The sequence below is a fragment of the Ochotona curzoniae genome, unplaced genomic scaffold (genome assembly GCF_017591425.1).
Source record: "Ochotona curzoniae isolate NIBS_2020 unplaced genomic scaffold, NIBS_Ocur_1.0 scaffold_3208, whole genome shotgun sequence".
In the NCBI taxonomy this organism is placed as follows: domain Eukaryota; kingdom Metazoa; phylum Chordata; class Mammalia; order Lagomorpha; family Ochotonidae; genus Ochotona; species Ochotona curzoniae.
In genome coordinates this window covers 59,939,536-59,953,341 of record NW_024467106.1, presented here as the reverse complement: position 1 = coordinate 59,953,341, position 13,806 = coordinate 59,939,536, and positions in this window count along the sequence as shown.

Below are 13,806 nucleotides of genomic sequence, written 5' to 3'. Positions count from 1 at the left end.
GTGCTCTGAGGATCATGCCCCTTGAAAACCCAGTGTCCACATCTGAAGGCAGCGTCCTGAATGGCATTTGGTCAGAGCCTTGTCCAGATGGACTGCTTTTCCTCTAAAGCTACCTAACTTTCCAGTGAAAGCCTTGCTATAAAGCATCAAGGAATGGGTATATTCTAAAGAACTAAACTTATAATGAAATCCTTTGGAAAGAAAAATCTCCATAACTGTTTTGTATACATTTTTTAAAAAAGGCTTTTAGACAATTGAAGTGTTGGAACTATGATCATTGTTTGGAATAGGCTGTCGGCTCTTTGTGGTGCTACAGATGCTGGGGCTGTCTACAGCAAGCTTCCTGGGATGACTGTATGGCTACTTCTACCAGCATCTTCAAATAAACAGCAATCTTACCAGTTTCTAATAAAATACATGATGTTTTGCAAGGACAAGGGGAGTCTCCAGGTCATCATGACTGTTGCCTTTTGATTTATCATCTTGGAGATGTTTCACTTGGAGTTTGGCATCAGAAGGCGAGGAGCAGATGCAGCACAGGCTATTCCAGCTGTGTAGTTCTGATGGGGAGGGCGAGGCTGCCTGTGCTTCCTTGTCCAGTGTCTCCTTACAACATCAGTAACCAACTGTGATGCCTTCAGAGATGCGTGCCACTGCCCCAAGGCAAGTCCTTCTTTCCATAAGGTTTTTTCTTTCTTTTTCTTTTTAAGATTTTTTTTTGTTGGAAAGGCGGATATGCAGAGAGGAGAGACAGAAAGGAAGATCTTCCGTCCGATGATTCACTCCCCAAGTGAGCGCAACGGCTGATGCTATGCCGATCCGAAGCCAGGAGCCTCTTCCAGGTCTCAAAGCTTTGGGCCGTCCTCTACTGCTTTCCCAGGCCACAAGCAGGGAGCTGGAAGGGAAGCGAGGCCGCCGGGATTAGAACCGGCGCCCATATGGGATCCTGGGTGTGCGAGGCGAGGACCTTAACCACTGCGCCACCGCGCCGGGCCCTCCATAAGGTTTTCATCTATGAACTCATCTCTTTCGAGCAGCTGTGGCTACCTAGGTTAGTAGTTCCTGGGCAAAACTTTTGGCCTGGGTAGCCAGGCAGGGGGAGGGGGAAAGAAAGAAAGAAAGGAAAGAAAGAGAGAGAAATGATGAAAGAAAGAGAGGGATTTTGTTTTACACATCATCTCTTGACAGTTTGGTTCACTTCCTAGCTATTGGGCCACAGTAAATAACCGTGGGCATTATTCTGGAGGCTCCACAGAGGAGGCAGCTCCTGGAAGAGTGCTCCTGCGTGGCCAGCAGGTGCCTCTCTGACATCCTAGGCTGTCAAAGTTTCAACACCATCCTTGCCCAGTGACTGGACACCCCAGGGTCAGCCCTGTAGCAACACACCAGACCCTCTGTATAGATTCACCCTGGAAAACATTGTCTCCAGAGCAGAAGTTTCTTTTTCCTTGACATTTCACTTCATGTTGGTTGAAGAAAAGTATAATAAGTGTTGCCAGGTGAGGCAGTCAGGCTTGAATGCAGTGGCACACAAGCAGTGGCTTGTTCCCTTAGGCCACACTCTCCTGTGATGTGGAGAGTCTGGGACAGAGGTTTTCCAAGCAGCATCACCTTCACCTCCACATGGGAGTCCTGTTGGCGGATGCCCAGTGTCCCCAGTCTGTGACAACAGCCCCACGCCAAGGACGAGCCAAGCCAAGCCGAGGCCCATGAAGGCCACTCAGCCTCTTGCTCTGTGTGGATTCAGACATTGTCATGCCAGGACTGTGCCACCTGGCTGGTGCAAACCTCTCCACTCGGAGGAACTGTCCCAAGCGTCACCAGGGGCTGGAAGGGCCAAGTCTCTGTTGCAAGTCAGCCCTGTGCATATGAGCCCCGTCTCCTCTCCCAGACTGTGTGAAACCATCGGATCTCCATGTTGCCTGGGTGGACTCCACTCACAATGCAGACAAGGTGGCTGCTGAGTCTTTGTAAGATACCCAGCCAGTGCAGGCACAACTCGCCACCACATCAGGAAGCTCTCCCCATTTTCTATGTTCATAAAGGACCACCCATTGTAATAATAGAGGGGAAATCAGTGTGGGGGTGGGGAGCTTGAGGAGTGGCATGGGAAATCCCAGAGCCAGTGGAACTGTATCATAAGATAAAACAAAACAAAACAGCGTCTTTCTTTATGGTGTTACTGGGTCGGGAGAAAGAAAGTCTGATTTTAGCAGCTTTTGTGAATCTTGTCTTGACAGTCTCTGGAAGAGATCCGAGTAGGTTTTTTCCCTTTGAGCAGATGCTTTTGACATGTCAGATGAAATACCGTCAAAACAGCCACTGGAAGAGAAGTGCGAGTGAGCAAACTCTTCCTGAGCCGCGTGGAGGGCTGCAGTCTTCCCTGAAGGTCGAGATCTGACACGTACCTAATCACTCTTGTAACGCTTTTTGATTCTCTGGTCCTCAGAGGGTTATTTAGAAGAAAAGGATTTTAATTATGAACAGAATAGAATCAGTTTAATAAGCAAACTGCTGTTAACACCTGCCTTCTCTCCTTATGTGAATGATGGAGAAGACATGCATTTGTTTCCAGACCTTCAATGTGAAGTGTCAAACCTGTAAAATCATGAAATCTGCTCAGTGCATTTCATCCCTCCTTTAACAACTATCATGTGTGTTACTTGGCACTGAAGGAATCCCTTTAATTTGAAATGATCAAAATATTTCAGTCTGTTCTTGGGTCAAAGACTATTTTACAAAACAATGAAGAGAAATGAAACTATTCTTGTTCTTCTACCCAGTTAAGCCACATTGGTTAGTCATGCAAACTAGATGGATGAAAAATTTTAAAAAGAGAGAAAAACAGTTATTCATTCAGGCATGCGTCACTCAGCCTCATAGGCGCACTCAGAGATGAGTGACTTGGAAAAGTGGCTAGAATGGACTTGTGTGCCATTTTTACCAAGAGCTATAGGGGTGGAGGGAAGCAGCCAGACAAGAGTGGACTGGGAGCTTCTAGGGGTGCTCACAACTTCTGGGGACTACCCTTAGATATGGGTTAGTAGACTCCTTGTTATGGGGTCCATGGGGACACACTGTGATCCCCTTTGGCACGGGAAGATGGTGGGGCACCATGTGCGCTGATTCCAGGCCAACAGGGAAGACAGGAAGCTCATCCCGTGTCTTCTTTCTCAAAAAAAAAAAATCCTTGTGGCCAGAGTAGCGTATTTTGAGTTGGCCTAATCTGAGTTCTTGAAAATTCCTTACTTTCTCCTAACACTTGGTGGAAATGGAGTCAGAAACCAAACTCTTTGATCCAGAGGTGTAGGCCCCATATATTTCCCAAGAAGCTTCTAGAAGTTGACATGTTATCCAAGGCAATGTGAGTCCACACTTGTGGCTCATGTTCCGCTGTCTTCCTGTCTTTTGTTCTTGGCAGTACAATGTCAATACTTTGGTTTGGCTTTTTTTTTTTTTTATTTGTCGTGAGTTCTCATGTCAGAAATTGTTTTTCCTTCAAATAGTGGTGCATCAAAGTCTGTGCAGCTTTCATAGACTCCGAGGGAAGTGGAGGTTGGATCCCAGCCCTTACCGTTCTCATGGAGGTTAAGCATGTCGTTTCTCCAGAGCAGGGAAGCACGCCCAATGCCTTCCAGACCCAGGAGGTTCTGTTACAGGGTTCTATGAGTGGGAGGGGCTGGGACAGACAGAAGGCACATGCCCATCAGCTGAGACTGTCATTTCTCTGTGCCAGGCAGCTCTTGCCATGGTGGAGGCTCAGAGCTGTTGGTTATTTTAGAGAAGCCAACATCTATCCTAACGTGAACATTCTTAACAATTGCATTTTGCTAACCATTTGACATCTTTTCTCTAAACTTCAGTGTTGATCAAACAGAACACCGTAGGGGCTGTAGGACTTCTTTCCCACTATAGCTGAATAGGACAGGGAAATGAGGGGCTGTCCTGCAGGACTGTCCACCCTTGATTTCCCCAAGGGCCTTCTGTTGACTGTGGCCAGGGCGTGGCTGGGGAAGTGATGCTGCTGAGGCAGATTCTGGCCTACCTGCTGGCTAGACTCAAGCTGTTTTCTTTACACAGTTCAAGAGCATTAACTTAAATTTAGTTTTTTTTTTTTAATGACTTCATTTTTATTGGAAAGTCAGATTTACACAGAGAAGAAGAGACAGAAAGATCTTCCATCTGCGGTTCACTCCACAAGTGGCCACAATGGAGCTGAGCTGATCCGAAGCCAGGAGCTTCTTCCAAATCTCTCACGCAGGTACAGGGTCTTAATAAGGCTTTGGGCCATTCTCTACTGCTTTCCCAGGCACAAGCAGGGAGCTGGATGGGAAGTGGGGCATCTGGGATATGAACAGGCGCCCATATGGGATGCCAGCTCATGCAAAGTGAGGATTTCAGCCATTAGGCTACCATGCTGGGCCCTAAATTTAGGTTTTATGAAAACTTTCATAAGTGGTTCACAAACTACTTGGGGTCGGCATTTGGTGCACTGGTTAAGATGCTGCTTGGGAAGCCCACATCCTATTTGGGACGACTGGGGTGTGAGTCCTGGCTCCAGTCTCAATTCTGAACCACTTTACTGTTACTGTGCATCCTGGGATGCAGCAGGAGCTGGTCAGATAGCATTCTAAAAGAAAAGATGAATACTGAATTTCGGGCAGAATGGAAGACTCTTTTAGACCACAGCAAAAACAAATGACATTTTCTATAAGACATCATGATTACTGTGTTGTCTGTCACGTGCAAGGTGCAGGAAACCCTAGTATAAAGAGTTATCTCTAGTAACCAGGTCAACTGAGTGAGCAACTCCATTTCTAGGATCTTCCTGTTTCATGTGATTCATCTTCTAAGCATCACTTCTCAGGAGTACTCTGGATGTTTTGCTCCAGAATAGAGCGTGTGTAAAGCAAGAAAAAGAAATATGCAGGAAAGGGGTTGGTGTTGTGGCATAGAGTTGCCACCTGTAACACTGGCATCCCATATGAATATGGCAGCTCAGTCTCTCGTCCAGCACCTGCTAATGCCCCTGGGAGTGAAGTGGAGGCTGACCCAAGGACTTAATCCACCACACCCCATGGAGCCAGGATCATGGCTTAGGTCTACTTAATTTTCAACGTTGTGAGTGGCATGACCTGTGCTTGCTAAGAAATCAGACGATGAAAATGACTATAACATTAGTGGAAAATGACCCAGAGATTATGGGAAAAGATGATTAACAACTATGTTACTTCAATGACCAGTGGAAAGACACATGGAACTGGATTGGAGTGGAGAACAGCCCAAACACAGCACACTGGCACTACACAGAAGGGGCTGAGAGTGGTGGAAAGGGGATGCGGAAGTCCTGTGAGCAGACAGAATCTCACGGATCTGAGTGTGAAGGTAAGTGCAGTTCATTCTTGTGATTGGAGGCAGTTAGACCCTAAAGGGCCCAGGAACGCTGAACTAGCAAATATTAAATCACTGCTTCTGGGGGAAATGTGCGATTAGCTTCCTGTGAGTATTTGGTCACAATTTTTTATTATCTCATCAACATACGACTTGTTTTATGTGTATTTCTGTTTAAAGCTATTTTGCTTAATACACAGTTGCCCATTGGTGTCCACGGACAGTGGGTGCCAGGACCCTCTCAGCTACCAAAATCCACAGATGTTCAAGTCCCTTTAATAAAACTATGTAGTATTTGCATATAGCATTTGTACATCCTACTGCATGATTTAAATCATCCCTAGATTGCTTATTTAATGCAATGTAAATGCTATGTAAATAGTTGTTATACTGTACTGTTTCAGGAATAATCATGAAGAAAAAAATCGTTTGAATATGCTCAATGCAGAGGCAATTCTTTCTCCTGAGTATTTTGGATCTGAGCTTTGTTCAAATTATGATGATAGAATCCATGGGTGTGGAGGCATTGAGCTCACGGCCATAACGCCAGTGTACGGGAGCTCCTCTGACACATGTGCTTTTCCCTGGAAGGCACATGATAGACTTTCTGGGCTTAGGAACAACAGGCACTATGACTAAAGGGCCATTTGAAATAGCAACATCAACAATGAAAAGGACAAAAAAAAGACATTCACTAAACTATGAAAAGGGTATCTGATTACTCTGCGAGCTGGATTAAGAGGGCAGAGCATGACACAGTTTGGCCTCAGCTAGGAACCTATATATACGACAGTCAGAGATTTGTGTTGCCTACAACATTTATTTAGCAAAGAGTTAAAAAGAGGGGCTGGCATGGTGGTGCAAGGGGTTAAGCCCCACCTGTAAAATGGGGCTCCATTATATATTCTGTATTGGAGTGCCAGTTCACGTCCTAGCTGCGTTGCTTCCAGTCAGGCTCCTTTCTGATACTCCATGGGAAAGCAGCAGAAGATGGACATGACCTTGGGCTGCCACCGTGGGAGGTCTGGGTGCTGCCCCATGCTCCTGGCTTTTGCGTGGTCTGGGCTCAGCTGTTGGGGCCACTGAGGAAGCAAATCGCTAGAAAAAAGATCTTTTTCAGTCTTGCCCTCTCTTTGCCGTTTAAATAAAAGGGAAAAAAATTGTTATTATTAAGAGTGAACCAACCAAGCAGACACCAAACTAAAAGGTGATTCTTTAAAATGACTGATTAGCTTATAAAAACTGCTTGGAAATCAATGAATTGGTAAATTAAAATTTGACAAATGTTACTGAACAAAAATTTTCAAGTTTAGTAATACAGAAGGCGTGATGGACAAAATACAGCAGACAAACTGGGAAATAATAGTGCAACATCTATAAAAATAAGACCTTAGTGTCAGAAGCCCTGGAAAATTCTTACATTTTAGAGACAAAGACAGCCACTGCTCTCCAAAGACAGCACATGACTCAGTCACTGAATAGACACTTAACTTCAGTGCTGACTGGGAAAACACATGAACAAGCCCCAGTACATCCGTTCAGATCTGTAGGACTGGCAAATTCCTCCAGAGGAATTAGGCTATCAAGTGGTGATCAGGCCTTAGAGGAGCAGAACTCGCATTTTGTTTGTGAAGGAATCAATTGGCCGAGTCGTTCAAACTGGACTGGATATGTATTCTAGAGTCAGATGTTCCTTCTTTATGACCAAGAAAAGAACTGAGAAGAGTATTCTGCACCTGTGCACAGAAAGGCACCTTCAAATGCGTGTTCATAACAGCACTACTCTTCATGACAGAGGGAAGATCATTCTGGAAGACATCCCAAAATGTTCAGAAGGAGACTCTTATGCATAAATTATATTCATCCAATCAATCGTGGCAGTCAATAAGAGAAAACAGCTAGTGCCACTTTGTCAACATGTAGAAATGTTACCAGAATGGAATGGATTAAAAAAATGTAGCCTCAGAATGAAACCTAAGAAGTGCTACCACTTATGGAAAAGTTTAAAGACAACTTTTAATTGAAACAATCTATGTAAAGATTGGGCCGTACAAAATAATATTTTTCAAGCAAATAAAATAAGGCTGGAAGAAAATATACCACGTTTTGGATTGTGGTTATTTCTGGGGATTGATAAAAGGGAATTAAGGCGCAGGAAATTAAAAAAGAAAGATTTCAGCTTTATCTCCAGTGCTCTTGTTCTTCTAGATAAATACCTAACACAAAATGCCGAGATTTGTCATTCTGGGTAACAAATATGTTTACGACAGTATAATCCATGTCTCTTTGAAAGACAGAAATGAGCCATATATATCTATATAGAGATACATATATATCTATATATTTCGATATATAGATATCTGGAAAGACAGAGAGAACTCTTCCTTCCACTGGCTCACTCCCGAAATGGTTACAACAACCAGAGCTGAGCCAATCTGAAGTCAGGAGCCAGGGATTTCTTCAGGGTTTCCCATGTGGGTGCAGGGGCCCAAGGACTTGAGTTATCCTCCACTGCATTCCCCAGCTGTTTGCAGGGAGCTGGATTAGAAGTGGAGCAGCCAGAACATGAGCAGGTACCTATATGGGATGTCAGTGCTGACGGTGGAGGCTTAGCGTGCTATGCCATGGCGCTGGCTCCTCTATGTGTGATTTTTTTTCACATTTTATTATTATTGCTATCATTTTACAATACAGTTCCATATTCCCTTATCCCCTCCCCAATAACCTCCCCCCCCGTTCCTTTATATCATTACTAACATATAGTTCTTCATACTCAGTCATATGTTCATCATTGCGGGCATGGACAATGGCAGAGAGTCCAGAATCCTATTGTCAAAATATAATATAAACAGTTCCACTGTAAGTCCGTCTTTGTCTGGAAACAGAGATGCATATGTGTGATTTTTAATTTCTCAAAATTGAAAAAATATTTTGGGATGGGTGTGGAGCATAGCAGTTAAGAGCCTGCTTGTGAGTTGTGTTGTTCATATGCCATATCAGAGTGTCTGGTCGGAGTCCTGGATGTTCTGTTTCCAGGTCAGCCTCCTGACAATGTACGCTGTAGGAGGCAGCACATGGTGGTTCAAGTGCTTGTATCCACTGCCCACATGGGAGACCCAGATTCAGTTCCAGGCTCCTGAATTTGGCCCCATCCTGCATTTAGAAAATCAATCAGTGAATGGAAGATCTCTTATTGCTCTTTATCGCCTTCTATCTACTTGCCTTTCAAGTAAAACAAAAATTGCATTGGGCCCGGTGCAATAATGTAGTGGTTAAGGTCCTCGCCTTGCATACACCGGGATCCCATATGGTTGCCGGTTCTAATCCTGGTGGTCTTGCTTCCCAACCAGCTTCCTGCTTGTGGCCTGGGAAAGCAGTCGAGGACAGCCCAAAGCCTTGGGACCCTGCGCCCGCGTGGGAGACCCGGAAGAGGCTCCTGGCTTCCGTCTTTGGATCAGCTCAGCTCCGGCCATTGCAGCCAGTTGTGGTGCAATGAACTGCAATGAACCAGAAAATGAAGGACTTTCTCGCTGTCTCTCCATATCTCTATAAATTTGATCTGCCTTTCCAAATATATATATATATATAAATTTTATTAAAAAGAAAAATAATCAGATCTCTTGAAATCAGATCTCTGAAGCCGTAAAAAGCCAGCATGCATTTTACAAAGACCAGTTTGCTCTCTGGTTGAGTGAATTCATCCTAAAGCAGACATTTTGAAGTCAGCAGTCTGCCAGAGCTGATAAAAAAACAACACATGCAGATGCTGTGACTCCAACCCTGAGTCACCTGCAAGCCAAGCCTGAGCCACAGGTGTGCGGGTGGATCATCTTGGGCAATGATTCTCAAGGACAGGTGAGGGGGACCATGGAGACTGAACAGGCAGGGAAGGGAAGACCTCTCAGCTTCCAGTGACTGCAGCAACCAGGGCAATTCTGCCAGGACTCAGATCTGAGAGGAACACCCAGGCAAGGCAGGTGTGTGCATCACCTCCCGTTCCCAGCGGCCAACCCCAGGTCACCCCCACCCCCGAGGTGTTGGAAGCCTGGGAAAAAAAAAAAGGAAGCCGTGAATACTGACAGCCATCCCTCTGTGGGCCCGAGAGGGTGTGCACCAGGCAAGAGGCTCAGGGTGTGCTCACTTGGCAATGACTCTGGGTTGGAATGGTAAGAGGAGACGTTAGACATTAGGAGGTATGCTCAGACCTTGAAGCACGAGGATTAGGAATGAGAGGATGGCTGGCTTTCTGGGCAAGTTGACTGCAGAAGTTCCAGAATGACTTTTTCTGCAATGATGGGACTGGACAGAAGCAAGGAGGAAGAGAATGCCCCAGGTGCTTCCTTGTTGAAGAATCTGCCCCTGTGTTAACTGTGGATTCTGTCTCCCCCATTGATTGTGCTTTATTCCTACCCCTCTTGAGGCAGAATTGTAGAGAAGGAGAGGCTGAGAGAAAGAGGATGAGAGAGAGAGAGAGATAGCTTCCATCTGCTGGCTCATTCCCCATTGACCAAAAAGGCCCGAGTGGGGCTGAAGTCAAGAGTTAAGAGTTTCTTCTGGGTCTTCCAGATGGGTGCAGAGGCTCAAGGAACTGGACCCTCCTTTGTTGCTTTTACTAGGCCATTAGCAGGGAGCAGGGTTGGAAGTGGAGGAGCCAAAACTCAAATTGGTGCCCATATAGGATGTCAGCACTGAGGGTAGTGGCTTTACCTGCTATGGCACAATGCTGACCCCGCTTGAGTCCTTTAATACAATTGTTTTCCTTTCTCTGTGTTATGTCCTGAATCCCATCCAATTTGAACTCAAATTTATAACACAGTAGCACACTGTGTGAACTTGAAGCTGTAAAGGAAAATATTTGATTACTTTCCCAGTTGGTGGTGCTGAAAAAAAATTTGCTCTAGGGTAGGGGCAAGCGTTGGGTACATCAGGTTAAGCTGCTGCTTAGGTCAGCATTCTGTGTGTGGACACAGGTTCATCTTGGCTGTTTTGCTTCTAATCCAGCTTCCTGCTAGTGCTCCAGTGAGGGCAGCAGAAGTTGGACCAAGTGTTTGGGCCCAGACTCTTATCTGGGAGATCAGGAAGAAGTTCCTAGCTCCCAGCTTTAATCGGGACCAGCTTGGGGGTGAATTCATGGATGGAGATATCTCTCTCTCCCTCTGACATACTCACTGCCTTTCAAATAAACAAATTTTGTAAAAAAAAGAATTTTAATGTCAAATAATTTTTTCATATTTTTAGATGGGAGACTATTTTGATGTGAAATCCATTTCTACTTATAAACCACTTGATTTAGACCCATATAATTATCCAAATTAAATAAATATTTTAATTTCATGATGTCTTAAATCCTATATAATTTCACGATGTTTCCTGTAGGCTAAATTGTTGGGGCCTTCCGAGATCAGACGAGATCGGGCGCGTTCAGGGTGGTATGGCCCTAGACGGCTAAATTGTTTTAATCCATCTAATCTGGATAGTCTCTAGAACATTCCCTATAAAATGCCATATATTAATTTATTGATGATTTGAATACAGCTTTTAAGTATTCCCGTGATCTGGAGGATAAAAGAAATCTGCCCTAAAAGTGCAAAGATTGAAACTCATTTCAAAATATTCTGGGGCTCGGCGCGATGATGCAGTGGTTAAGGTCCTCTACTTGCACACCTGGGATCCCATATGGGCGCCGGTTCTAATCCCAGCAGCCCCACTTCCCATCCAGCTCCCTGCCTTTGGCCCGGGAAAGCAGTGGAGGACGGCCCAGGGCTTTGGGACCCTGCACCCACGTGGGAGACCCCGGAAGAGGCTCCTGGCTTCGGATCAGCATAGTATAGGCCGTTGCGGTCACTTGGGGAGTGAATCATCGGATGGAAGATCTTCCTCTCTGTCTCTCCTCTCTGTATATCCGCCTTTCCAATTAAAAAAAAAATCTGTATGAAAGTGCAAAGCAACGGTAACGAGAATCCCTAAATACCACGCACCTGCTGATCTTGACCATCCATGTGGAAAGGTGGCTGAGGCAGCATGTGGTACCCTGAAGGATAACCTGAATAAGTTGTGATGGGGTGCAGCGGGGTGACAGCACCCCCCAAGCAGCGAGCAGATGTGACTCCACTGTGGTTCCCTAAGCAGCAGCTCTCTCCTTCTGTAAACACACTTGCTAGCTGAATGGCTTCAGGTGTGCTCTGATTGGATACTTTGTGTTACGTGCCGCCTAAGTTGATGGAAGGATTCGTAGTTGTGCCAACCAGAATGTGGTCCACTATTGGATGGATTGTGAAAAACAAATTCCTGGCTGCTGTGCACCAGTGGGAGCTTAAAAAACCCCTGGCTTCTGCCATGTGGCCGGGTGACTCCATGTGGCCGGGTGACTCCAGAGGGGCAGCAGAAGCTGCTGTGACAGCTTGGCTGATCAGGCTCCTCCTTGTATCTCCCCCTGAGTCCGGTGTGATCTCTCTGCTGTAAGGAACCTCTGGGCTGCAGGAAGCTTGCCACTTTGAGTGGAATCTTCCCAATGTGATCTTTGCTTTTGGAGTGGAAGGATTTCAGCACAAACACTGTAGCAGCATTGATGATGTATGATACTGAACCCATGGGTGAGTTAGTTTATAAAAGGGCCTTTCAAAAGTGTGTAGAAAAATGGGGTAAAAACATTATTTTGGGCAAACAATTTGAAATCTGTGCTTAGTTTTTTCAAAATATGCATGTTTCATGGGATCCATGTTCCTAAATATGCATGCTTAGGAGTTATGAAAACAACCAGGATGATATCATTCCAGTAACTCAGAAGCTTCTAGTGCTTCTAATGTAATCAGCCAGTGACAGGTGAATTAAAAATGTGTTTGCATTACGTTCTGAGCCAGGAGGTGAAGCTAGAATATAGCGATCACCTCAACTCCAAGTCTGACCACGTGTCTACATCTCCCGCTTGTCTAACCCACTTCCCTAAAGCCCGCATTAGGAGATAGAGCGTCTGTCATGCCGAGTTCCATTTAATCTGTTTTCAGAAAATCTCAGACATGATCTTATCTTCCAAATGAGGAGGGGAGGACAGGAGAAAGCATCACACGTTTGCTATTATTCACGTAAAGCAGACAGGTTTCATTTCAGGCCGTAAACTCGTCTGCGAACACAGACAGAACTTTGACTTTAATCCTTTTGTCTGGCTTTAAAGGAGGGGCAACTTGAGCCTCTTAGGAGGAAGGCAGTGCAGCTGCCAGGAGACGGTGCCACGGAGAAGCTGACGCTGCCTGGCTTCTTGCCAAAGGATGCTACAGGCTCCTTGGCCTGCGACCTTCTGCAAGTGGTCCTTTCGCTAACAGTCTTCACTTTGGGTTGGCCGCTGGCATCAAAGGCCAGGGTGCCATGGCGGTGTGGGTATTTAACATCCATACAGATGCTTACACACAGGCTGGCTGGGAGCCTACTGTGCCAAAGGTTTCTCATTGGAAGTATCTGTAGTGAATTCTACTCTCTTTTTAGATTCTGGAAATAGATATTATTTTTAAAAATGTCTTAACGTTATTCCAACAAATACGTATTGTGTGCCGTCATCTATTGTTTCTGTGGTATGCTATAGATGCAGAAATCCAAAACATTCCTCATTTTTAAGAACTGTGTCTACTGTGTAGAAAATGCATTTAGCACTTAAGTTCTAAAAGTATACAGACTGGTGCAATGGCTTAGCAAGCTAGTCCTCCACCTGCAGTGATGGTATTCCAAGTGCATGCCAGTTTGAGTCCTGGCTGCCTCACTTCCAGCCTAGGTTTGCTTACAGACTGGGAAAGCAGCAGAGGATGGCTCCGATCCTTGGGCCTCAACACCCATGTGTGAAAGCCAGAGAAAGCTCCAGCTTCCTGTCTCCTGGCTTTGGACCAGCCCGACTCCGGCCACTGCAGCCATCTGAGGAGTGAACTAGTATGGTTGGAAGACCTCTCTCTCTGCAAAATGCCTCTCAAATAAAAATGAATAAACCTTTATAAATAAATAAGTGTAAGTTCTTGCTTAAAGGAGGCACATTGTTATCTGTAATTGTTCTTATAGTTAAATATTGCTTAACAATACACTGCAGACAGTAAGGAAAAGTAAAAGGCACACAGATTGGGAAGGAAAAATATATTCATAGATAACATGATTATATGTAGAAAAATCACAGAAAATTGACATGAACAGAACAAAACACATCTCCTGGAAGTGATTATATTACGGTTGCAGGATGCAATATTAATACACAAAAGTCAGTTGGTTTCCTACTTGGTGACAATGATCAGCTGGAATTCAAAAGTGAAATGACAACATTAATGACATTGGCAGTGAAAGACAAAACCTTTGGTATGAATCTAACAAAGTATGTACCAAATCTACATGAGGAAAACCACAACTGTAATGATCCTATTCAAAGTTTATCTAGAAAAGCAA